A 21,036-nucleotide genomic window follows, 5' to 3' on the forward strand; every position below is an offset into this window, starting at 1 on the left:
CGCTTAACTTCGGAGTTCTGATGGGATCCGGTGCTTTAGTGCTGGTATGATCGCATCCGACATGTTACCCCCGTCTTCGTCCCTTATGCTTGCCCCTCCCAGCTCCACTACACACACGATTGCACATTCCTTTGGCCGCTCCCGCTCAACTACGGAGACGAGTTTTACCACGGTTCAACCGCACCAGTGCCTATTTACCATGGTTTCGACCCCTTTCAGAACACGCTTGCCGCCGCTAGACGCGTGAATAATGAGCAGCGAGCTAAAACTTACCGTAAACGTGCAAAATAATAAAACGTGCTAAACATACGTCGCGCTCGTGCGTTTTGTTTTGCACGCGGTGCAAAACAAATTAAAAAGGGAATGCAACACGAGGACTTCCCAGGAGGTCACCCATCCTAGTACTACTCTCGCCCAAGCACGCTTAACTTCGGAGTTCTGATGGGATCCGGTGCTTTAGTGCTGGTATGATCGCATCCGACATGTTACCCCCGTCTTCGTCCCTTATGCTTGCCCCTCCCAGCTCCACTACACACACGATTGCACATTCCTTTGGCCGCTCCCGCTCAACTACGGAGACGAGTTTTACCACGGTTCAACCGCACCAGTGCCTATTTACCATGGTTTCGACCCCTTTCAGAACACGCTTGCCGCCGCTAGACGCGTGAATAATGAGCAGCGAGCTAAAACTTACCGTAAACGTGCAAAATAATAAAACGTGCTAAACATACGTCGCGCTCGTGCGTTTTGTTTTGCACGCGGTGCAAAACAAATTAAAAAGGGAATGCAACACGAGGACTTCCCAGGAGGTCACCCATCCTAGTACTACTCTCGCCCAAGCACGCTTAACTTCGGAGTTCTGATGGGATCCGGTGCTTTAGTGCTGGTATGATCGCATCCGACATGTTACCCCCGTCTTCGTCCCTTATGCTTGCCCCTCCCAGCTCCACTACACACACGATTGCACATTCCTTTGGCCGCTCCCGCTCAACTACGGAGACGAGTTTTACCACGGTTCAACCGCACCAGTGCCTATTTACCATGGTTTCGACCCCTTTCAGAACACGCTTGCCGCCGCTAGACGCGTGAATAATGAGCAGCGAGCTAAAACTTACCGTAAACGTGCAAAATAATAAAACGTGCTAAACATACGTCGCGCTCGTGCGTTTTGTTTTGCACGCGGTGCAAAACAAATTAAAAAGGGAATGCAACACGAGGACTTCCCAGGAGGTCACCCATCCTAGTACTACTCTCGCCCAAGCACGCTTAACTTCGGAGTTCTGATGGGATCCGGTGCTTTAGTGCTGGTATGATCGCATCCGACATGTTACCCCCGTCTTCGTCCCTTATGCTTGCCCCTCCCAGCTCCACTACACACACGATTGCACATTCCTTTGGCCGCTCCCGCTCAACTACGGAGACGAGTTTTACCACGGTTCAACCGCACCAGTGCCTATTTACCATGGTTTCGACCCCTTTCAGAACACGCTTGCCGCCGCTAGACGCGTGAATAATGAGCAGCGAGCTAAAACTTACCGTAAACGTGCAAAATAATAAAACGTGCTAAACATACGTCGCGCTCGTGCGTTTTGTTTTGCACGCGGTGCAAAACAAATTAAAAAGGGAATGCAACACGAGGACTTCCCAGGAGGTCACCCATCCTAGTACTACTCTCGCCCAAGCACGCTTAACTTCGGAGTTCTGATGGGATCCGGTGCTTTAGTGCTGGTATGATCGCATCCGACATGTTACCCCCGTCTTCGTCCCTTATGCTTGCCCCTCCCAGCTCCACTACACACACGATTGCACATTCCTTTGGCCGCTCCCGCTCAACTACGGAGACGAGTTTTACCACGGTTCAACCGCACCAGTGCCTATTTACCATGGTTTCGACCCCTTTCAGAACACGCTTGCCGCCGCTAGACGCGTGAATAATGAGCAGCGAGCTAAAACTTACCGTAAACGTGCAAAATAATAAAACGTGCTAAACATACGTCGCGCTCGTGCGTTTTGTTTTGCACGCGGTGCAAAACAAATTAAAAAGGGAATGCAACACGAGGACTTCCCAGGAGGTCACCCATCCTAGTACTACTCTCGCCCAAGCACGCTTAACTTCGGAGTTCTGATGGGATCCGGTGCTTTAGTGCTGGTATGATCGCATCCGACATGTTACCCCCGTCTTCGTCCCTTATGCTTGCCCCTCCCAGCTCCACTACACACACGATTGCACATTCCTTTGGCCGCTCCCGCTCAACTACGGAGACGAGTTTTACCACGGTTCAACCGCACCAGTGCCTATTTACCATGGTTTCGACCCCTTTCAGAACACGCTTGCCGCCGCTAGACGCGTGAATAATGAGCAGCGAGCTAAAACTTACCGTAAACGTGCAAAATAATAAAACGTGCTAAACATACGTCGCGCTCGTGCGTTTTGTTTTGCACGCGGTGCAAAACAAATTAAAAAGGGAATGCAACACGAGGACTTCCCAGGAGGTCACCCATCCTAGTACTACTCTCGCCCAAGCACGCTTAACTTCGGAGTTCTGATGGGATCCGGTGCTTTAGTGCTGGTATGATCGCATCCGACATGTTACCCCCGTCTTCGTCCCTTATGCTTGCCCCTCCCAGCTCCACTACACACACGATTGCACATTCCTTTGGCCGCTCCCGCTCAACTACGGAGACGAGTTTTACCACGGTTCAACCGCACCAGTGCCTATTTACCATGGTTTCGACCCCTTTCAGAACACGCTTGCCGCCGCTAGACGCGTGAATAATGAGCAGCGAGCTAAAACTTACCGTAAACGTGCAAAATAATAAAACGTGCTAAACATACGTCGCGCTCGTGCGTTTTGTTTTGCACGCGGTGCAAAACAAATTAAAAAGGGAATGCAACACGAGGACTTCCCAGGAGGTCACCCATCCTAGTACTACTCTCGCCCAAGCACGCTTAACTTCGGAGTTCTGATGGGATCCGGTGCTTTAGTGCTGGTATGATCGCATCCGACATGTTACCCCCGTCTTCGTCCCTTATGCTTGCCCCTCCCAGCTCCACTACACACACGATTGCACATTCCTTTGGCCGCTCCCGCTCAACTACGGAGACGAGTTTTACCACGGTTCAACCGCACCAGTGCCTATTTACCATGGTTTCGACCCCTTTCAGAACACGCTTGCCGCCGCTAGACGCGTGAATAATGAGCAGCGAGCTAAAACTTACCGTAAACGTGCAAAATAATAAAACGTGCTAAACATACGTCGCGCTCGTGCGTTTTGTTTTGCACGCGGTGCAAAACAAATTAAAAAGGGAATGCAACACGAGGACTTCCCAGGAGGTCACCCATCCTAGTACTACTCTCGCCCAAGCACGCTTAACTTCGGAGTTCTGATGGGATCCGGTGCTTTAGTGCTGGTATGATCGCATCCGACATGTTACCCCCGTCTTCGTCCCTTATGCTTGCCCCTCCCAGCTCCACTACACACACGATTGCACATTCCTTTGGCCGCTCCCGCTCAACTACGGAGACGAGTTTTACCACGGTTCAACCGCACCAGTGCCTATTTACCATGGTTTCGACCCCTTTCAGAACACGCTTGCCGCCGCTAGACGCGTGAATAATGAGCAGCGAGCTAAAACTTACCGTAAACGTGCAAAATAATAAAACGTGCTAAACATACGTCGCGCTCGTGCGTTTTGTTTTGCACGCGGTGCAAAACAAATTAAAAAGGGAATGCAACACGAGGACTTCCCAGGAGGTCACCCATCCTAGTACTACTCTCGCCCAAGCACGCTTAACTTCGGAGTTCTGATGGGATCCGGTGCTTTAGTGCTGGTATGATCGCATCCGACATGTTACCCCCGTCTTCGTCCCTTATGCTTGCCCCTCCCAGCTCCACTACACACACGATTGCACATTCCTTTGGCCGCTCCCGCTCAACTACGGAGACGAGTTTTACCACGGTTCAACCGCACCAGTGCCTATTTACCATGGTTTCGACCCCTTTCAGAACACGCTTGCCGCCGCTAGACGCGTGAATAATGAGCAGCGAGCTAAAACTTACCGTAAACGTGCAAAATAATAAAACGTGCTAAACATACGTCGCGCTCGTGCGTTTTGTTTTGCACGCGGTGCAAAACAAATTAAAAAGGGAATGCAACACGAGGACTTCCCAGGAGGTCACCCATCCTAGTACTACTCTCGCCCAAGCACGCTTAACTTCGGAGTTCTGATGGGATCCGGTGCTTTAGTGCTGGTATGATCGCATCCGACATGTTACCCCCGTCTTCGTCCCTTATGCTTGCCCCTCCCAGCTCCACTACACACACGATTGCACATTCCTTTGGCCGCTCCCGCTCAACTACGGAGACGAGTTTTACCACGGTTCAACCGCACCAGTGCCTATTTACCATGGTTTCGACCCCTTTCAGAACACGCTTGCCGCCGCTAGACGCGTGAATAATGAGCAGCGAGCTAAAACTTACCGTAAACGTGCAAAATAATAAAACGTGCTAAACATACGTCGCGCTCGTGCGTTTTGTTTTGCACGCGGTGCAAAACAAATTAAAAAGGGAATGCAACACGAGGACTTCCCAGGAGGTCACCCATCCTAGTACTACTCTCGCCCAAGCACGCTTAACTTCGGAGTTCTGATGGGATCCGGTGCTTTAGTGCTGGTATGATCGCATCCGACATGTTACCCCCGTCTTCGTCCCTTATGCTTGCCCCTCCCAGCTCCACTACACACACGATTGCACATTCCTTTGGCCGCTCCCGCTCAACTACGGAGACGAGTTTTACCACGGTTCAACCGCACCAGTGCCTATTTACCATGGTTTCGACCCCTTTCAGAACACGCTTGCCGCCGCTAGACGCGTGAATAATGAGCAGCGAGCTAAAACTTACCGTAAACGTGCAAAATAATAAAACGTGCTAAACATACGTCGCGCTCGTGCGTTTTGTTTTGCACGCGGTGCAAAACAAATTAAAAAGGGAATGCAACACGAGGACTTCCCAGGAGGTCACCCATCCTAGTACTACTCTCGCCCAAGCACGCTTAACTTCGGAGTTCTGATGGGATCCGGTGCTTTAGTGCTGGTATGATCGCATCCGACATGTTACCCCCGTCTTCGTCCCTTATGCTTGCCCCTCCCAGCTCCACTACACACACGATTGCACATTCCTTTGGCCGCTCCCGCTCAACTACGGAGACGAGTTTTACCACGGTTCAACCGCACCAGTGCCTATTTACCATGGTTTCGACCCCTTTCAGAACACGCTTGCCGCCGCTAGACGCGTGAATAATGAGCAGCGAGCTAAAACTTACCGTAAACGTGCAAAATAATAAAACGTGCTAAACATACGTCGCGCTCGTGCGTTTTGTTTTGCACGCGGTGCAAAACAAATTAAAAAGGGAATGCAACACGAGGACTTCCCAGGAGGTCACCCATCCTAGTACTACTCTCGCCCAAGCACGCTTAACTTCGGAGTTCTGATGGGATCCGGTGCTTTAGTGCTGGTATGATCGCATCCGACATGTTACCCCCGTCTTCGTCCCTTATGCTTGCCCCTCCCAGCTCCACTACACACACGATTGCACATTCCTTTGGCCGCTCCCGCTCAACTACGGAGACGAGTTTTACCACGGTTCAACCGCACCAGTGCCTATTTACCATGGTTTCGACCCCTTTCAGAACACGCTTGCCGCCGCTAGACGCGTGAATAATGAGCAGCGAGCTAAAACTTACCGTAAACGTGCAAAATAATAAAACGTGCTAAACATACGTCGCGCTCGTGCGTTTTGTTTTGCACGCGGTGCAAAACAAATTAAAAAGGGAATGCAACACGAGGACTTCCCAGGAGGTCACCCATCCTAGTACTACTCTCGCCCAAGCACGCTTAACTTCGGAGTTCTGATGGGATCCGGTGCTTTAGTGCTGGTATGATCGCATCCGACATGTTACCCCCGTCTTCGTCCCTTATGCTTGCCCCTCCCAGCTCCACTACACACACGATTGCACATTCCTTTGGCCGCTCCCGCTCAACTACGGAGACGAGTTTTACCACGGTTCAACCGCACCAGTGCCTATTTACCATGGTTTCGACCCCTTTCAGAACACGCTTGCCGCCGCTAGACGCGTGAATAATGAGCAGCGAGCTAAAACTTACCGTAAACGTGCAAAATAATAAAACGTGCTAAACATACGTCGCGCTCGTGCGTTTTGTTTTGCACGCGGTGCAAAACAAATTAAAAAGGGAATGCAACACGAGGACTTCCCAGGAGGTCACCCATCCTAGTACTACTCTCGCCCAAGCACGCTTAACTTCGGAGTTCTGATGGGATCCGGTGCTTTAGTGCTGGTATGATCGCATCCGACATGTTACCCCCGTCTTCGTCCCTTATGCTTGCCCCTCCCAGCTCCACTACACACACGATTGCACATTCCTTTGGCCGCTCCCGCTCAACTACGGAGACGAGTTTTACCACGGTTCAACCGCACCAGTGCCTATTTACCATGGTTTCGACCCCTTTCAGAACACGCTTGCCGCCGCTAGACGCGTGAATAATGAGCAGCGAGCTAAAACTTACCGTAAACGTGCGAAATAATAAAACGTGCTAAACATACGTCGCGCTCGTGCGTTTTGTTTTGCACGCGGTGCAAAACAAATTAAAAAGGGAATGCAACACGAGGACTTCCCAGGAGGTCACCCATCCTAGTACTACTCTCGCCCAAGCACGCTTAACTTCGGAGTTCTGATGGGATCCGGTGCTTTAGTGCTGGTATGATCGCATCCGACATGTTACCCCCGTCTTCGTCCCTTATGCTTGCCCCTCCCAGCTCCACTACACACACGATTGCACATTCCTTTGGCCGCTCCCGCTCAACTACGGAGACGAGTTTTACCACGGTTCAACCGCACCAGTGCCTATTTACCATGGTTTCGACCCCTTTCAGAACACGCTTGCCGCCGCTAGACGCGTGAATAATGAGCAGCGAGCTAAAACTTACCGTAAACGTGCGAAATAATAAAACGTGCTAAACATACGTCGCGCTCGTGCGTTTTGTTTTGCACGCGGTGCAAAACAAATTAAAAAGGGAATGCAACACGAGGACTTCCCAGGAGGTCACCCATCCTAGTACTACTCTCGCCCAAGCACGCTTAACTTCGGAGTTCTGATGGGATCCGGTGCTTTAGTGCTGGTATGATCGCATCCGACATGTTACCCCCGTCTTCGTCCCTTATGCTTGCCCCTCCCAGCTCCACTACACACACGATTGCACATTCCTTTGGCCGCTCCCGCTCAACTACGGAGACGAGTTTTACCACGGTTCAACCGCACCAGTGCCTATTTACCATGGTTTCGACCCCTTTCAGAACACGCTTGCCGCCGCTAGACGCGTGAATAATGAGCAGCGAGCTAAAACTTACCGTAAACGTGCGAAATAATAAAACGTGCTAAACATACGTCGCGCTCGTGCGTTTTGTTTTGCACGCGGTGCAAAACAAATTAAAAAGGGAATGCAACACGAGGACTTCCCAGGAGGTCACCCATCCTAGTACTACTCTCGCCCAAGCACGCTTAACTTCGGAGTTCTGATGGGATCCGGTGCTTTAGTGCTGGTATGATCGCATCCGACATGTTACCCCCGTCTTCGTCCCTTATGCTTGCCCCTCCCAGCTCCACTACACACACGATTGCACATTCCTTTGGCCGCTCCCGCTCAACTACGGAGACGAGTTTTACCACGGTTCAACCGCACCAGTGCCTATTTACCATGGTTTCGACCCCTTTCAGAACACGCTTGCCGCCGCTAGACGCGTGAATAATGAGCAGCGAGCTAAAACTTACCGTAAACGTGCGAAATAATAAAACGTGCTAAACATACGTCGCGCTCGTGCGTTTTGTTTTGCACGCGGTGCAAAACAAATTAAAAAGGGAATGCAACACGAGGACTTCCCAGGAGGTCACCCATCCTAGTACTACTCTCGCCCAAGCACGCTTAACTTCGGAGTTCTGATGGGATCCGGTGCTTTAGTGCTGGTATGATCGCATCCGACATGTTACCCCCGTCTTCGTCCCTTATGCTTGCCCCTCCCAGCTCCACTACACACACGATTGCACATTCCTTTGGCCGCTCCCGCTCAACTACGGAGACGAGTTTTACCACGGTTCAACCGCACCAGTGCCTATTTACCATGGTTTCGACCCCTTTCAGAACACGCTTGCCGCCGCTAGACGCGTGAATAATGAGCAGCGAGCTAAAACTTACCGTAAACGTGCGAAATAATAAAACGTGCTAAACATACGTCGCGCTCGTGCGTTTTGTTTTGCACGCGGTGCAAAACAAATTAAAAAGGGAATGCAACACGAGGACTTCCCAGGAGGTCACCCATCCTAGTACTACTCTCGCCCAAGCACGCTTAACTTCGGAGTTCTGATGGGATCCGGTGCTTTAGTGCTGGTATGATCGCATCCGACATGTTACCCCCGTCTTCGTCCCTTATGCTTGCCCCTCCCAGCTCCACTACACACACGATTGCACATTCCTTTGGCCGCTCCCGCTCAACTACGGAGACGAGTTTTACCACGGTTCAACCGCACCAGTGCCTATTTACCATGGTTTCGACCCCTTTCAGAACACGCTTGCCGCCGCTAGACGCGTGAATAATGAGCAGCGAGCTAAAACTTACCGTAAACGTGCGAAATAATAAAACGTGCTAAACATACGTCGCGCTCGTGCGTTTTGTTTTGCACGCGGTGCAAAACAAATTAAAAAGGGAATGCAACACGAGGACTTCCCAGGAGGTCACCCATCCTAGTACTACTCTCGCCCAAGCACGCTTAACTTCGGAGTTCTGATGGGATCCGGTGCTTTAGTGCTGGTATGATCGCATCCGACATGTTACCCCCGTCTTCGTCCCTTATGCTTGCCCCTCCCAGCTCCACTACACACACGATTGCACATTCCTTTGGCCGCTCCCGCTCAACTACGGAGACGAGTTTTACCACGGTTCAACCGCACCAGTGCCTATTTACCATGGTTTCGACCCCTTTCAGAACACGCTTGCCGCCGCTAGACGCGTGAATAATGAGCAGCGAGCTAAAACTTACCGTAAACGTGCGAAATAATAAAACGTGCTAAACATACGTCGCGCTCGTGCGTTTTGTTTTGCACGCGGTGCAAAACAAATTAAAAAGGGAATGCAACACGAGGACTTCCCAGGAGGTCACCCATCCTAGTACTACTCTCGCCCAAGCACGCTTAACTTCGGAGTTCTGATGGGATCCGGTGCTTTAGTGCTGGTATGATCGCATCCGACATGTTACCCCCGTCTTCGTCCCTTATGCTTGCCCCTCCCAGCTCCACTACACACACGATTGCACATTCCTTTGGCCGCTCCCGCTCAACTACGGAGACGAGTTTTACCACGGTTCAACCGCACCAGTGCCTATTTACCATGGTTTCGACCCCTTTCAGAACACGCTTGCCGCCGCTAGACGCGTGAATAATGAGCAGCGAGCTAAAACTTACCGTAAACGTGCGAAATAATAAAACGTGCTAAACATACGTCGCGCTCGTGCGTTTTGTTTTGCACGCGGTGCAAAACAAATTAAAAAGGGAATGCAACACGAGGACTTCCCAGGAGGTCACCCATCCTAGTACTACTCTCGCCCAAGCACGCTTAACTTCGGAGTTCTGATGGGATCCGGTGCTTTAGTGCTGGTATGATCGCATCCGACATGTTACCCCCGTCTTCGTCCCTTATGCTTGCCCCTCCCAGCTCCACTACACACACGATTGCACATTCCTTTGGCCGCTCCCGCTCAACTACGGAGACGAGTTTTACCACGGTTCAACCGCACCAGTGCCTATTTACCATGGTTTCGACCCCTTTCAGAACACGCTTGCCGCCGCTAGACGCGTGAATAATGAGCAGCGAGCTAAAACTTACCGTAAACGTGCGAAATAATAAAACGTGCTAAACATACGTCGCGCTCGTGCGTTTTGTTTTGCACGCGGTGCAAAACAAATTAAAAAGGGAATGCAACACGAGGACTTCCCAGGAGGTCACCCATCCTAGTACTACTCTCGCCCAAGCACGCTTAACTTCGGAGTTCTGATGGGATCCGGTGCTTTAGTGCTGGTATGATCGCATCCGACATGTTACCCCCGTCTTCGTCCCTTATGCTTGCCCCTCCCAGCTCCACTACACACACGATTGCACATTCCTTTGGCCGCTCCCGCTCAACTACGGAGACGAGTTTTACCACGGTTCAACCGCACCAGTGCCTATTTACCATGGTTTCGACCCCTTTCAGAACACGCTTGCCGCCGCTAGACGCGTGAATAATGAGCAGCGAGCTAAAACTTACCGTAAACGTGCGAAATAATAAAACGTGCTAAACATACGTCGCGCTCGTGCGTTTTGTTTTGCACGCGGTGCAAAACAAATTAAAAAGGGAATGCAACACGAGGACTTCCCAGGAGGTCACCCATCCTAGTACTACTCTCGCCCAAGCACGCTTAACTTCGGAGTTCTGATGGGATCCGGTGCTTTAGTGCTGGTATGATCGCATCCGACATGTTACCCCCGTCTTCGTCCCTTATGCTTGCCCCTCCCAGCTCCACTACACACACGATTGCACATTCCTTTGGCCGCTCCCGCTCAACTACGGAGACGAGTTTTACCACGGTTCAACCGCACCAGTGCCTATTTACCATGGTTTCGACCCCTTTCAGAACACGCTTGCCGCCGCTAGACGCGTGAATAATGAGCAGCGAGCTAAAACTTACCGTAAACGTGCAAAATAATAAAACGTGCTAAACATACGTCGCGCTCGTGCGTTTTGTTTTGCACGCGGTGCAAAACAAATTAAAAAGGGAATGCAACACGAGGACTTCCCAGGAGGTCACCCATCCTAGTACTACTCTCGCCCAAGCACGCTTAACTTCGGAGTTCTGATGGGATCCGGTGCTTTAGTGCTGGTATGATCGCATCCGACATGTTACCCCCGTCTTCGTCCCTTATGCTTGCCCCTCCCAGCTCCACTACACACACGATTGCACATTCCTTTGGCCGCTCCCGCTCAACTACGGAGACGAGTTTTACCACGGTTCAACCGCACCAGTGCCTATTTACCATGGTTTCGACCCCTTTCAGAACACGCTTGCCGCCGCTAGACGCGTGAATAATGAGCAGCGAGCTAAAACTTACCGTAAACGTGCGAAATAATAAAACGTGCTAAACATACGTCGCGCTCGTGCGTTTTGTTTTGCACGCGGTGCAAAACAAATTAAAAAGGGAATGCAACACGAGGACTTCCCAGGAGGTCACCCATCCTAGTACTACTCTCGCCCAAGCACGCTTAACTTCGGAGTTCTGATGGGATCCGGTGCTTTAGTGCTGGTATGATCGCATCCGACATGTTACCCCCGTCTTCGTCCCTTATGCTTGCCCCTCCCAGCTCCACTACACACACGATTGCACATTCCTTTGGCCGCTCCCGCTCAACTACGGAGACGAGTTTTACCACGGTTCAACCGCACCAGTGCCTATTTACCATGGTTTCGACCCCTTTCAGAACACGCTTGCCGCCGCTAGACGCGTGAATAATGAGCAGCGAGCTAAAACTTACCGTAAACGTGCGAAATAATAAAACGTGCTAAACATACGTCGCGCTCGTGCGTTTTGTTTTGCACGCGGTGCAAAACAAATTAAAAAGGGAATGCAACACGAGGACTTCCCAGGAGGTCACCCATCCTAGTACTACTCTCGCCCAAGCACGCTTAACTTCGGAGTTCTGATGGGATCCGGTGCTTTAGTGCTGGTATGATCGCATCCGACATGTTACCCCCGTCTTCGTCCCTTATGCTTGCCCCTCCCAGCTCCACTACACACACGATTGCACATTCCTTTGGCCGCTCCCGCTCAACTACGGAGACGAGTTTTACCACGGTTCAACCGCACCAGTGCCTATTTACCATGGTTTCGACCCCTTTCAGAACACGCTTGCCGCCGCTAGACGCGTGAATAATGAGCAGCGAGCTAAAACTTACCGTAAACGTGCGAAATAATAAAACGTGCTAAACATACGTCGCGCTCGTGCGTTTTGTTTTGCACGCGGTGCAAAACAAATTAAAAAGGGAATGCAACACGAGGACTTCCCAGGAGGTCACCCATCCTAGTACTACTCTCGCCCAAGCACGCTTAACTTCGGAGTTCTGATGGGATCCGGTGCTTTAGTGCTGGTATGATCGCATCCGACATGTTACCCCCGTCTTCGTCCCTTATGCTTGCCCCTCCCAGCTCCACTACACACACGATTGCACATTCCTTTGGCCGCTCCCGCTCAACTACGGAGACGAGTTTTACCACGGTTCAACCGCACCAGTGCCTATTTACCATGGTTTCGACCCCTTTCAGAACACGCTTGCCGCCGCTAGACGCGTGAATAATGAGCAGCGAGCTAAAACTTACCGTAAACGTGCGAAATAATAAAACGTGCTAAACATACGTCGCGCTCGTGCGTTTTGTTTTGCACGCGGTGCAAAACAAATTAAAAAGGGAATGCAACACGAGGACTTCCCAGGAGGTCACCCATCCTAGTACTACTCTCGCCCAAGCACGCTTAACTTCGGAGTTCTGATGGGATCCGGTGCTTTAGTGCTGGTATGATCGCATCCGACATGTTACCCCCGTCTTCGTCCCTTATGCTTGCCCCTCCCAGCTCCACTACACACACGATTGCACATTCCTTTGGCCGCTCCCGCTCAACTACGGAGACGAGTTTTACCACGGTTCAACCGCACCAGTGCCTATTTACCATGGTTTCGACCCCTTTCAGAACACGCTTGCCGCCGCTAGACGCGTGAATAATGAGCAGCGAGCTAAAACTTACCGTAAACGTGCAAAATAATAAAACGTGCTAAACATACGTCGCGCTCGTGCGTTTTGTTTTGCACGCGGTGCAAAACAAATTAAAAAGGGAATGCAACACGAGGACTTCCCAGGAGGTCACCCATCCTAGTACTACTCTCGCCCAAGCACGCTTAACTTCGGAGTTCTGATGGGATCCGGTGCTTTAGTGCTGGTATGATCGCATCCGACATGTTACCCCCGTCTTCGTCCCTTATGCTTGCCCCTCCCAGCTCCACTACACACACGATTGCACATTCCTTTGGCCGCTCCCGCTCAACTACGGAGACGAGTTTTACCACGGTTCAACCGCACCAGTGCCTATTTACCATGGTTTCGACCCCTTTCAGAACACGCTTGCCGCCGCTAGACGCGTGAATAATGAGCAGCGAGCTAAAACTTACCGTAAACGTGCAAAATAATAAAACGTGCTAAACATACGTCGCGCTCGTGCGTTTTGTTTTGCACGCGGTGCAAAACAAATTAAAAAGGGAATGCAACACGAGGACTTCCCAGGAGGTCACCCATCCTAGTACTACTCTCGCCCAAGCACGCTTAACTTCGGAGTTCTGATGGGATCCGGTGCTTTAGTGCTGGTATGATCGCATCCGACATGTTACCCCCGTCTTCGTCCCTTATGCTTGCCCCTCCCAGCTCCACTACACACACGATTGCACATTCCTTTGGCCGCTCCCGCTCAACTACGGAGACGAGTTTTACCACGGTTCAACCGCACCAGTGCCTATTTACCATGGTTTCGACCCCTTTCAGAACACGCTTGCCGCCGCTAGACGCGTGAATAATGAGCAGCGAGCTAAAACTTACCGTAAACGTGCAAAATAATAAAACGTGCTAAACATACGTCGCGCTCGTGCGTTTTGTTTTGCACGCGGTGCAAAACAAATTAAAAAGGGAATGCAACACGAGGACTTCCCAGGAGGTCACCCATCCTAGTACTACTCTCGCCCAAGCACGCTTAACTTCGGAGTTCTGATGGGATCCGGTGCTTTAGTGCTGGTATGATCGCATCCGACATGTTACCCCCGTCTTCGTCCCTTATGCTTGCCCCTCCCAGCTCCACTACACACACGATTGCACATTCCTTTGGCCGCTCCCGCTCAACTACGGAGACGAGTTTTACCACGGTTCAACCGCACCAGTGCCTATTTACCATGGTTTCGACCCCTTTCAGAACACGCTTGCCGCCGCTAGACGCGTGAATAATGAGCAGCGAGCTAAAACTTACCGTAAACGTGCAAAATAATAAAACGTGCTAAACATACGTCGCGCTCGTGCGTTTTGTTTTGCACGCGGTGCAAAACAAATTAAAAAGGGAATGCAACACGAGGACTTCCCAGGAGGTCACCCATCCTAGTACTACTCTCGCCCAAGCACGCTTAACTTCGGAGTTCTGATGGGATCCGGTGCTTTAGTGCTGGTATGATCGCATCCGACATGTTACCCCCGTCTTCGTCCCTTATGCTTGCCCCTCCCAGCTCCACTACACACACGATTGCACATTCCTTTGGCCGCTCCCGCTCAACTACGGAGACGAGTTTTACCACGGTTCAACCGCACCAGTGCCTATTTACCATGGTTTCGACCCCTTTCAGAACACGCTTGCCGCCGCTAGACGCGTGAATAATGAGCAGCGAGCTAAAACTTACCGTAAACGTGCAAAATAATAAAACGTGCTAAACATACGTCGCGCTCGTGCGTTTTGTTTTGCACGCGGTGCAAAACAAATTAAAAAGGGAATGCAACACGAGGACTTCCCAGGAGGTCACCCATCCTAGTACTACTCTCGCCCAAGCACGCTTAACTTCGGAGTTCTGATGGGATCCGGTGCTTTAGTGCTGGTATGATCGCATCCGACATGTTACCCCCGTCTTCGTCCCTTATGCTTGCCCCTCCCAGCTCCACTACACACACGATTGCACATTCCTTTGGCCGCTCCCGCTCAACTACGGAGACGAGTTTTACCACGGTTCAACCGCACCAGTGCCTATTTACCATGGTTTCGACCCCTTTCAGAACACGCTTGCCGCCGCTAGACGCGTGAATAATGAGCAGCGAGCTAAAACTTACCGTAAACGTGCAAAATAATAAAACGTGCTAAACATACGTCGCGCTCGTGCGTTTTGTTTTGCACGCGGTGCAAAACAAATTAAAAAGGGAATGCAACACGAGGACTTCCCAGGAGGTCACCCATCCTAGTACTACTCTCGCCCAAGCACGCTTAACTTCGGAGTTCTGATGGGATCCGGTGCTTTAGTGCTGGTATGATCGCATCCGACATGTTACCCCCGTCTTCGTCCCTTATGCTTGCCCCTCCCAGCTCCACTACACACACGATTGCACATTCCTTTGGCCGCTCCCGCTCAACTACGGAGACGAGTTTTACCACGGTTCAACCGCACCAGTGCCTATTTACCATGGTTTCGACCCCTTTCAGAACACGCTTGCCGCCGCTAGACGCGTGAATAATGAGCAGCGAGCTAAAACTTACCGTAAACGTGCAAAATAATAAAACGTGCTAAACATACGTCGCGCTCGTGCGTTTTGTTTTGCACGCGGTGCAAAACAAATTAAAAAGGGAATGCAACACGAGGACTTCCCAGGAGGTCACCCATCCTAGTACTACTCTCGCCCAAGCACGCTTAACTTCGGAGTTCTGATGGGATCCGGTGCTTTAGTGCTGGTATGATCGCATCCGACATGTTACCCCCGTCTTCGTCCCTTATGCTTGCCCCTCCCAGCTCCACTACACACACGATTGCACATTCCTTTGGCCGCTCCCGCTCAACTACGGAGACGAGTTTTACCACGGTTCAACCGCACCAGTGCCTATTTACCATGGTTTCGACCCCTTTCAGAACACGCTTGCCGCCGCTAGACGCGTGAATAATGAGCAGCGAGCTAAAACTTACCGTAAACGTGCAAAATAATAAAACGTGCTAAACATACGTCGCGCTCGTGCGTTTTGTTTTGCACGCGGTGCAAAACAAATTAAAAAGGGAATGCAACACGAGGACTTCCCAGGAGGTCACCCATCCTAGTACTACTCTCGCCCAAGCACGCTTAACTTCGGAGTTCTGATGGGATCCGGTGCTTTAGTGCTGGTATGATCGCATCCGACATGTTACCCCCGTCTTCGTCCCTTATGCTTGCCCCTCCCAGCTCCACTACACACACGATTGCACATTCCTTTGGCCGCTCCCGCTCAACTACGGAGACGAGTTTTACCACGGTTCAACCGCACCAGTGCCTATTTACCATGGTTTCGACCCCTTTCAGAACACGCTTGCCGCCGCTAGACGCGTGAATAATGAGCAGCGAGCTAAAACTTACCGTAAACGTGCAAAATAATAAAACGTGCTAAACATACGTCGCGCTCGTGCGTTTTGTTTTGCACGCGGTGCAAAACAAATTAAAAAGGGAATGCAACACGAGGACTTCCCAGGAGGTCACCCATCCTAGTACTACTCTCGCCCAAGCACGCTTAACTTCGGAGTTCTGATGGGATCCGGTGCTTTAGTGCTGGTATGATCGCATCCGACATGTTACCCCCGTCTTCGTCCCTTATGCTTGCCCCTCCCAGCTCCACTACACACACGATTGCACATTCCTTTGGCCGCTCCCGCTCAACTACGGAGACGAGTTTTACCACGGTTCAACCGCACCAGTGCCTATTTACCATGGTTTCGACCCCTTTCAGAACACGCTTGCCGCCGCTAGACGCGTGAATAATGAGCAGCGAGCTAAAACTTACCGTAAACGTGCGAAATAATAAAACGTGCTAAACATACGTCGCGCTCGTGCGTTTTGTCCCGCTCAACTACGGAGACGAGTTTTACCACGGTTCAACCGCACCAGTGCCTATTTACCATGGTTTCGACCCCTTTCAGAACACGCTTGCCGCCGCTAGACGCGTGAATAATGAGCAGCGAGCTAAAACTTACCGTAAACGTGCGAAATAATAAAACGTGCTAAACATACGTCGCGCTCGTGCGTTTTGTTTTGCACGCGGTGCAAAACAAATTAAAAAGGGAATGCAACACGAGGACTTCCCAGGAGGTCACCCATCCTAGTACTACTCTCGCCCAAGCACGCTTAACTTCGGAGTTCTGATGGGATCCGGTGCTTTAGTGCTGGTATGATCGCATCCGACATGTTACCCCCGTCTTCGTCCCTTATGCTTGCCCCTCCCAGCTCCACTACACACACGATTGCACATTCCTTTGGCCGCTCCCGCTCAACTACGGAGACGAGTTTTACCACGGTTCAACCGCACCAGTGCCTATTTACCATGGTTTCGACCCCTTTCAGAACACGCTTGCCGCCGCTAGACGCGTGAATAATGAGCAGCGAGCTAAAACTTACCGTAAACGTGCGAAATAATAAAACGTGCTAAACATACGTCGCGCTCGTGCGTTTTGTTTTGCACGCGGTGCAAAACAAATTAAAAAGGGAATGCAACACGAGGACTTCCCAGGAGGTCACCCATCCTAGTACTACTCTCGCCCAAGCACGCTTAACTTCGGAGTTCTGATGGGATCCGGTGCTTTAGTGCTGGTATGATCGCATCCGACATGTTACCCCCGTCTTCGTCCCTTATGCTTGCCCCTCCCAGCTCCACTACACACACGATTGCACATTCCTTTGGCCGCTCCCGCTCAACTACGGAGACGAGTTTTACCACGGTTCAACCGCACCAGTGCCTATTTACCATGGTTTCGACCCCTTTCAGAACACGCTTGCCGCCGCTAGACGCGTGAATAATGAGCAGCGAGCTAAAACTTACCGTAAACGTGCGAAATAATAAAACGTGCTAAACATACGTCGCGCTCGTGCGTTTTGTTTTGCACGCGGTGCAAAACAAATTAAAAAGGGAATGCAACACGAGGACTTCCCAGGAGGTCACCCATCCTAGTACTACTCTCGCCCAAGCACGCTTAACTTCGGAGTTCTGATGGGATCCGGTGCTTTAGTGCTGGTATGATCGCATCCGACATGTTACCCCCGTCTTCGTCCCTTATGCTTGCCCCTCCCAGCTCCACTACACACACGATTGCACATTCCTTTGGCCGCTCCCGCTCAACTACGGAGACGAGTTTTACCACGGTTCAACCGCACCAGTGCCTATTTACCATGGTTTCGACCCCTTTCAGAACACGCTTGCCGCCGCTAGACGCGTGAATAATGAGCAGCGAGCTAAAACTTACCGTAAACGTGCAAAATAATAAAACGTGCTAAACATACGTCGCGCTCGTGCGTTTTGTTTTGCACGCGGTGCAAAACAAATTAAAAAGGGAATGCAACACGAGGACTTCCCAGGAGGTCACCCATCCTAGTACTACTCTCGCCCAAGCACGCTTAACTTCGGAGTTCTGATGGGATCCGGTGCTTTAGTGCTGGTATGATCGCATCCGACATGTTACCCCCGTCTTCGTCCCTTATGCTTGCCCCTCCCAGCTCCACTACACACACGATTGCACATTCCTTTGGCCGCTCCCGCTCAACTACGGAGACGAGTTTTACCACGGTTCAACCGCACCAGTGCCTATTTACCATGGTTTCGACCCCTTTCAGAACACGCTTGCCGCCGCTAGACGCGTGAATAATGAGCAGCGAGCTAAAACTTACCGTAAACGTGCGAAATAATAAAACGTGCTAAACATACGTCGCGCTCGTGCGTTTTGTTTTGCACGCGGTGCAAAACAAATTAAAAAGGGAATGCAACACGAGGACTTCCCAGGAGGTCACCCATCCTAGTACTACTCTCGCCCAAGCACGCTTAACTTCGGAGTTCTGATGGGATCCGGTGCTTTAGTGCTGGTATGATCGCATCCGACATGTTACCCCCGTCTTCGTCCCTTATGCTTGCCCCTCCCAGCTCCACTACACACACGATTGCACATTCCTTTGGCCGCTCCCGCTCAACTACGGAGACGAGTTTTACCACGGTTCAACCGCACCAGTGCCTATTTACCATGGTTTCGACCCCTTTCAGAACACGCTTGCCGCCGCTAGACGCGTGAATAATGAGCAGCGAGCTAAAACTTACCGTAAACGTGCGAAATAATAAAACGTGCTAAACATACGTCGCGCTCGTGCGTTTTGTTTTGCACGCGGTGCAAAACAAATTAAAAAGGGAATGCAACACGAGGACTTCCCAGGAGGTCACCCATCCTAGTACTACTCTCGCCCAAGCACGCTTAACTTCGGAGTTCTGATGGGATCCGGTGCTTTAGTGCTGGTATGATCGCATCCGACATGTTACCCCCGTCTTCGTCCCTTATGCTTGCCCCTCCCAGCTCCACTACACACACGATTGCACATTCCTTTGGCCGCTCCCGCTCAACTACGGAGACGAGTTTTACCACGGTTCAACCGCACCAGTGCCTATTTACCATGGTTTCGACCCCTTTCAGAACACGCTTGCCGCCGCTAGACGCGTGAATAATGAGCAGCGAGCTAAAACTTACCGTAAACGTGCGAAATAATAAAACGTGCTAAACATACGTCGCGCTCGTGCGTTTTGTTTTGCACGCGGTGCAAAACAAATTAAAAAGGGAATGCAACACGAGGACTTCCCAGGAGGTCACCCATCCTAGTACTACTCTCGCCCAAGCACGCTTAACTTCGGAGTTCTGATGGGATCCGGTGCTTTAGTGCTGGTATGATCGCATCCGACATGTTACCCCCGTCTTCGTCCCTTATGCTTGCCCCTCCCAGCTCCACTACACACACGATTGCACATTCCTTTGGCCGCTCCCGCTCAACTACGGAGACGAGTTTTACCACGGTTCAACCGCACCAGTGCCTATTTACCATGGTTTCGACCCCTTTCAGAACACGCTTGCCGCCGCTAGACGCGTGAATAATGAGCAGCGAGCTAAAACTTACCGTAAACGTGCAAAATAATAAAACGTGCTAAACATACGTCGCGCTCGTGCGTTTTGTTTTGCACGCGGTGCAAAACAAATTAAAAAGGGAATGCAACACGAGGACTTCCCAGGAGGTCACCCATCCTAGTACTACTCTCGCCCAAGCACGCTTAACTTCGGAGTTCTGATGGGATCCGGTGCTTTAGTGCTGGTATGATCGCATCCGACATGTTACCCCCGTCTTCGTCCCTTATGCTTGCCCCTCCCAGCTCCACTACACACACGATTGCACATTCCTTTGGCCGCTCCCGCTCAACTACGGAGACGAGTTTTACCACGGTTCAACCGCACCAGTGCCTATTTACCATGGTTTCGACCCCTTTCAGAACACGCTTGCCGCCGCTAGACGCGTGAATAATGAGCAGCGAGCTAAAACTTACCGTAAACGTGCAAAATAATAAAACGTGCTAAACATACGTCGCGCTCGTGCGTTTTGTTTTGCACGCGGTGCAAAACAAATTAAAAAGGGAATGCAACACGAGGACTTCCCAGGAGGTCACCCATCCTAGTACTACTCTCGCCCAAGCACGCTTAACTTCGGAGTTCTGATGGGATCCGGTGCTTTAGTGCTGGTATGATCGCATCCGACATGTTACCCCCGTCTTCGTCCCTTATGCTTGCCCCTCCCAGCTCCACTACACACACGATTGCACATTCCTTTGGCCGCTCCCGCTCAACTACGGAGACGAGTTTTACCACGGTTCAACCGCACCAGTGCCTATTTACCATGGTTTCGACCCCTTTCAGAACACGCTTGCCGCCGCTAGACGCGTGAATAATGAGCAGCGAGCTAAAACTTACCGTAAACGTGCAAAATAATAAAACGTGCTAAACATACGTCGCGCTCGTGCGTTTTGTTTTGCACGCGGTGCAAAACAAATTAAAAAGGGAATGCAACACGAGGACTTCCCAGGAGGTCACCCATCCTAGTACTACTCTCGCCCAAGCACGCTTAACTTCGGAGTTCTGATGGGATCCGGTGCTTTAGTGCTGGTATGATCGCATCCGACATGTTACCCCCGTCTTCGTCCCTTATGCTTGCCCCTCCCAGCTCCACTACACACACGATTGCACATTCCTTTGGCCGCTCCCGCTCAACTACGGAGACGAGTTTTACCACGGTTCAACCGCACCAGTGCCTATTTACCATGGTTTCGACCCCTTTC

The 21,036-nt window shown here is 51.2% G+C and overlaps 49 non-coding genes across 49 annotated transcripts; all 49 read right to left on the reverse strand.

Moving 5' to 3' along the window:
- Nucleotides 1-360: 360 nt before the first annotated feature.
- LOC141030124 (5S ribosomal RNA) lies at nt 361-479 on the reverse strand. Its single transcript, XR_012192246.1, has one exon. It is a non-coding gene; the product is annotated as a 5S ribosomal RNA (ribosomal RNA).
- A 302-nt stretch (nt 480-781) lies between these two features.
- Nucleotides 782-900, reverse strand: LOC141030178 (5S ribosomal RNA). Its single transcript, XR_012192299.1, has one exon. It is a non-coding gene; the product is annotated as a 5S ribosomal RNA (ribosomal RNA).
- A 302-nt stretch (nt 901-1,202) lies between these two features.
- LOC141030189 (5S ribosomal RNA) lies at nt 1,203-1,321 on the reverse strand. Its single transcript, XR_012192310.1, has one exon. It is a non-coding gene; the product is annotated as a 5S ribosomal RNA (ribosomal RNA).
- A 302-nt stretch (nt 1,322-1,623) lies between these two features.
- Nucleotides 1,624-1,742, reverse strand: LOC141030200 (5S ribosomal RNA). The gene has a single exon (XR_012192321.1). It is a non-coding gene; the product is annotated as a 5S ribosomal RNA (ribosomal RNA).
- A 302-nt stretch (nt 1,743-2,044) lies between these two features.
- LOC141030211 (5S ribosomal RNA) lies at nt 2,045-2,163 on the reverse strand. Its single transcript, XR_012192332.1, has one exon. It is a non-coding gene; the product is annotated as a 5S ribosomal RNA (ribosomal RNA).
- A 302-nt stretch (nt 2,164-2,465) lies between these two features.
- On the reverse strand, nt 2,466-2,584 carry LOC141030130 (5S ribosomal RNA). The gene has a single exon (XR_012192252.1). It is a non-coding gene; the product is annotated as a 5S ribosomal RNA (ribosomal RNA).
- A 302-nt stretch (nt 2,585-2,886) lies between these two features.
- LOC141030141 (5S ribosomal RNA) lies at nt 2,887-3,005 on the reverse strand. Its single transcript, XR_012192263.1, has one exon. It is a non-coding gene; the product is annotated as a 5S ribosomal RNA (ribosomal RNA).
- A 302-nt stretch (nt 3,006-3,307) lies between these two features.
- Nucleotides 3,308-3,426, reverse strand: LOC141030152 (5S ribosomal RNA). The gene has a single exon (XR_012192274.1). It is a non-coding gene; the product is annotated as a 5S ribosomal RNA (ribosomal RNA).
- A 302-nt stretch (nt 3,427-3,728) lies between these two features.
- Nucleotides 3,729-3,847, reverse strand: LOC141030163 (5S ribosomal RNA). Its single transcript, XR_012192285.1, has one exon. It is a non-coding gene; the product is annotated as a 5S ribosomal RNA (ribosomal RNA).
- A 302-nt stretch (nt 3,848-4,149) lies between these two features.
- LOC141030172 (5S ribosomal RNA) lies at nt 4,150-4,268 on the reverse strand. Its single transcript, XR_012192293.1, has one exon. It is a non-coding gene; the product is annotated as a 5S ribosomal RNA (ribosomal RNA).
- Nucleotides 4,269-4,570: 302 nt separating this feature from the next.
- LOC141030173 (5S ribosomal RNA) lies at nt 4,571-4,689 on the reverse strand. Its single transcript, XR_012192294.1, has one exon. It is a non-coding gene; the product is annotated as a 5S ribosomal RNA (ribosomal RNA).
- A 302-nt stretch (nt 4,690-4,991) lies between these two features.
- Nucleotides 4,992-5,110, reverse strand: LOC141030174 (5S ribosomal RNA). The gene has a single exon (XR_012192295.1). It is a non-coding gene; the product is annotated as a 5S ribosomal RNA (ribosomal RNA).
- Nucleotides 5,111-5,412: 302 nt separating this feature from the next.
- LOC141030175 (5S ribosomal RNA) lies at nt 5,413-5,531 on the reverse strand. The gene has a single exon (XR_012192296.1). It is a non-coding gene; the product is annotated as a 5S ribosomal RNA (ribosomal RNA).
- Nucleotides 5,532-5,833: 302 nt separating this feature from the next.
- On the reverse strand, nt 5,834-5,952 carry LOC141030176 (5S ribosomal RNA). The gene has a single exon (XR_012192297.1). It is a non-coding gene; the product is annotated as a 5S ribosomal RNA (ribosomal RNA).
- A 302-nt stretch (nt 5,953-6,254) lies between these two features.
- LOC141030177 (5S ribosomal RNA) lies at nt 6,255-6,373 on the reverse strand. The gene has a single exon (XR_012192298.1). It is a non-coding gene; the product is annotated as a 5S ribosomal RNA (ribosomal RNA).
- A 302-nt stretch (nt 6,374-6,675) lies between these two features.
- Nucleotides 6,676-6,794, reverse strand: LOC141030179 (5S ribosomal RNA). Its single transcript, XR_012192300.1, has one exon. It is a non-coding gene; the product is annotated as a 5S ribosomal RNA (ribosomal RNA).
- A 302-nt stretch (nt 6,795-7,096) lies between these two features.
- Nucleotides 7,097-7,215, reverse strand: LOC141030180 (5S ribosomal RNA). The gene has a single exon (XR_012192301.1). It is a non-coding gene; the product is annotated as a 5S ribosomal RNA (ribosomal RNA).
- A 302-nt stretch (nt 7,216-7,517) lies between these two features.
- Nucleotides 7,518-7,636, reverse strand: LOC141030181 (5S ribosomal RNA). The gene has a single exon (XR_012192302.1). It is a non-coding gene; the product is annotated as a 5S ribosomal RNA (ribosomal RNA).
- A 302-nt stretch (nt 7,637-7,938) lies between these two features.
- On the reverse strand, nt 7,939-8,057 carry LOC141030182 (5S ribosomal RNA). Its single transcript, XR_012192303.1, has one exon. It is a non-coding gene; the product is annotated as a 5S ribosomal RNA (ribosomal RNA).
- Nucleotides 8,058-8,359: 302 nt separating this feature from the next.
- LOC141030183 (5S ribosomal RNA) lies at nt 8,360-8,478 on the reverse strand. Its single transcript, XR_012192304.1, has one exon. It is a non-coding gene; the product is annotated as a 5S ribosomal RNA (ribosomal RNA).
- A 302-nt stretch (nt 8,479-8,780) lies between these two features.
- Nucleotides 8,781-8,899, reverse strand: LOC141030184 (5S ribosomal RNA). Its single transcript, XR_012192305.1, has one exon. It is a non-coding gene; the product is annotated as a 5S ribosomal RNA (ribosomal RNA).
- A 302-nt stretch (nt 8,900-9,201) lies between these two features.
- LOC141030185 (5S ribosomal RNA) lies at nt 9,202-9,320 on the reverse strand. Its single transcript, XR_012192306.1, has one exon. It is a non-coding gene; the product is annotated as a 5S ribosomal RNA (ribosomal RNA).
- Nucleotides 9,321-9,622: 302 nt separating this feature from the next.
- Nucleotides 9,623-9,741, reverse strand: LOC141030186 (5S ribosomal RNA). The gene has a single exon (XR_012192307.1). It is a non-coding gene; the product is annotated as a 5S ribosomal RNA (ribosomal RNA).
- Nucleotides 9,742-10,043: 302 nt separating this feature from the next.
- LOC141030187 (5S ribosomal RNA) lies at nt 10,044-10,162 on the reverse strand. Its single transcript, XR_012192308.1, has one exon. It is a non-coding gene; the product is annotated as a 5S ribosomal RNA (ribosomal RNA).
- A 302-nt stretch (nt 10,163-10,464) lies between these two features.
- On the reverse strand, nt 10,465-10,583 carry LOC141030188 (5S ribosomal RNA). The gene has a single exon (XR_012192309.1). It is a non-coding gene; the product is annotated as a 5S ribosomal RNA (ribosomal RNA).
- A 302-nt stretch (nt 10,584-10,885) lies between these two features.
- Nucleotides 10,886-11,004, reverse strand: LOC141030190 (5S ribosomal RNA). Its single transcript, XR_012192311.1, has one exon. It is a non-coding gene; the product is annotated as a 5S ribosomal RNA (ribosomal RNA).
- A 302-nt stretch (nt 11,005-11,306) lies between these two features.
- Nucleotides 11,307-11,425, reverse strand: LOC141030191 (5S ribosomal RNA). Its single transcript, XR_012192312.1, has one exon. It is a non-coding gene; the product is annotated as a 5S ribosomal RNA (ribosomal RNA).
- Nucleotides 11,426-11,727: 302 nt separating this feature from the next.
- On the reverse strand, nt 11,728-11,846 carry LOC141030192 (5S ribosomal RNA). The gene has a single exon (XR_012192313.1). It is a non-coding gene; the product is annotated as a 5S ribosomal RNA (ribosomal RNA).
- Nucleotides 11,847-12,148: 302 nt separating this feature from the next.
- On the reverse strand, nt 12,149-12,267 carry LOC141030193 (5S ribosomal RNA). The gene has a single exon (XR_012192314.1). It is a non-coding gene; the product is annotated as a 5S ribosomal RNA (ribosomal RNA).
- Nucleotides 12,268-12,569: 302 nt separating this feature from the next.
- On the reverse strand, nt 12,570-12,688 carry LOC141030194 (5S ribosomal RNA). Its single transcript, XR_012192315.1, has one exon. It is a non-coding gene; the product is annotated as a 5S ribosomal RNA (ribosomal RNA).
- Nucleotides 12,689-12,990: 302 nt separating this feature from the next.
- LOC141030195 (5S ribosomal RNA) lies at nt 12,991-13,109 on the reverse strand. The gene has a single exon (XR_012192316.1). It is a non-coding gene; the product is annotated as a 5S ribosomal RNA (ribosomal RNA).
- Nucleotides 13,110-13,411: 302 nt separating this feature from the next.
- Nucleotides 13,412-13,530, reverse strand: LOC141030196 (5S ribosomal RNA). Its single transcript, XR_012192317.1, has one exon. It is a non-coding gene; the product is annotated as a 5S ribosomal RNA (ribosomal RNA).
- A 302-nt stretch (nt 13,531-13,832) lies between these two features.
- LOC141030197 (5S ribosomal RNA) lies at nt 13,833-13,951 on the reverse strand. The gene has a single exon (XR_012192318.1). It is a non-coding gene; the product is annotated as a 5S ribosomal RNA (ribosomal RNA).
- A 302-nt stretch (nt 13,952-14,253) lies between these two features.
- Nucleotides 14,254-14,372, reverse strand: LOC141030198 (5S ribosomal RNA). The gene has a single exon (XR_012192319.1). It is a non-coding gene; the product is annotated as a 5S ribosomal RNA (ribosomal RNA).
- A 302-nt stretch (nt 14,373-14,674) lies between these two features.
- LOC141030199 (5S ribosomal RNA) lies at nt 14,675-14,793 on the reverse strand. The gene has a single exon (XR_012192320.1). It is a non-coding gene; the product is annotated as a 5S ribosomal RNA (ribosomal RNA).
- A 302-nt stretch (nt 14,794-15,095) lies between these two features.
- LOC141030201 (5S ribosomal RNA) lies at nt 15,096-15,214 on the reverse strand. Its single transcript, XR_012192322.1, has one exon. It is a non-coding gene; the product is annotated as a 5S ribosomal RNA (ribosomal RNA).
- Nucleotides 15,215-15,516: 302 nt separating this feature from the next.
- Nucleotides 15,517-15,635, reverse strand: LOC141030202 (5S ribosomal RNA). Its single transcript, XR_012192323.1, has one exon. It is a non-coding gene; the product is annotated as a 5S ribosomal RNA (ribosomal RNA).
- A 302-nt stretch (nt 15,636-15,937) lies between these two features.
- Nucleotides 15,938-16,056, reverse strand: LOC141030203 (5S ribosomal RNA). Its single transcript, XR_012192324.1, has one exon. It is a non-coding gene; the product is annotated as a 5S ribosomal RNA (ribosomal RNA).
- Nucleotides 16,057-16,358: 302 nt separating this feature from the next.
- On the reverse strand, nt 16,359-16,477 carry LOC141030204 (5S ribosomal RNA). The gene has a single exon (XR_012192325.1). It is a non-coding gene; the product is annotated as a 5S ribosomal RNA (ribosomal RNA).
- Nucleotides 16,478-16,969: 492 nt separating this feature from the next.
- LOC141030205 (5S ribosomal RNA) lies at nt 16,970-17,088 on the reverse strand. The gene has a single exon (XR_012192326.1). It is a non-coding gene; the product is annotated as a 5S ribosomal RNA (ribosomal RNA).
- A 302-nt stretch (nt 17,089-17,390) lies between these two features.
- On the reverse strand, nt 17,391-17,509 carry LOC141030206 (5S ribosomal RNA). Its single transcript, XR_012192327.1, has one exon. It is a non-coding gene; the product is annotated as a 5S ribosomal RNA (ribosomal RNA).
- Nucleotides 17,510-17,811: 302 nt separating this feature from the next.
- LOC141030207 (5S ribosomal RNA) lies at nt 17,812-17,930 on the reverse strand. Its single transcript, XR_012192328.1, has one exon. It is a non-coding gene; the product is annotated as a 5S ribosomal RNA (ribosomal RNA).
- A 302-nt stretch (nt 17,931-18,232) lies between these two features.
- Nucleotides 18,233-18,351, reverse strand: LOC141030208 (5S ribosomal RNA). Its single transcript, XR_012192329.1, has one exon. It is a non-coding gene; the product is annotated as a 5S ribosomal RNA (ribosomal RNA).
- A 302-nt stretch (nt 18,352-18,653) lies between these two features.
- Nucleotides 18,654-18,772, reverse strand: LOC141030209 (5S ribosomal RNA). The gene has a single exon (XR_012192330.1). It is a non-coding gene; the product is annotated as a 5S ribosomal RNA (ribosomal RNA).
- A 302-nt stretch (nt 18,773-19,074) lies between these two features.
- On the reverse strand, nt 19,075-19,193 carry LOC141030210 (5S ribosomal RNA). The gene has a single exon (XR_012192331.1). It is a non-coding gene; the product is annotated as a 5S ribosomal RNA (ribosomal RNA).
- A 302-nt stretch (nt 19,194-19,495) lies between these two features.
- On the reverse strand, nt 19,496-19,614 carry LOC141030212 (5S ribosomal RNA). Its single transcript, XR_012192333.1, has one exon. It is a non-coding gene; the product is annotated as a 5S ribosomal RNA (ribosomal RNA).
- Nucleotides 19,615-19,916: 302 nt separating this feature from the next.
- Nucleotides 19,917-20,035, reverse strand: LOC141030213 (5S ribosomal RNA). The gene has a single exon (XR_012192334.1). It is a non-coding gene; the product is annotated as a 5S ribosomal RNA (ribosomal RNA).
- A 302-nt stretch (nt 20,036-20,337) lies between these two features.
- Nucleotides 20,338-20,456, reverse strand: LOC141030214 (5S ribosomal RNA). Its single transcript, XR_012192335.1, has one exon. It is a non-coding gene; the product is annotated as a 5S ribosomal RNA (ribosomal RNA).
- Nucleotides 20,457-20,758: 302 nt separating this feature from the next.
- LOC141030215 (5S ribosomal RNA) lies at nt 20,759-20,877 on the reverse strand. The gene has a single exon (XR_012192336.1). It is a non-coding gene; the product is annotated as a 5S ribosomal RNA (ribosomal RNA).
- Between the last annotated feature and the right edge of the window lie 159 nt (nt 20,878-21,036).

This window comes from Aegilops tauschii, unplaced genomic scaffold (genome assembly GCF_002575655.3).
Source record: "Aegilops tauschii subsp. strangulata cultivar AL8/78 unplaced genomic scaffold, Aet v6.0 ptg000403l_obj, whole genome shotgun sequence".
Taxonomy (NCBI): Eukaryota; Viridiplantae; Streptophyta; class Magnoliopsida; order Poales; family Poaceae; genus Aegilops; species Aegilops tauschii.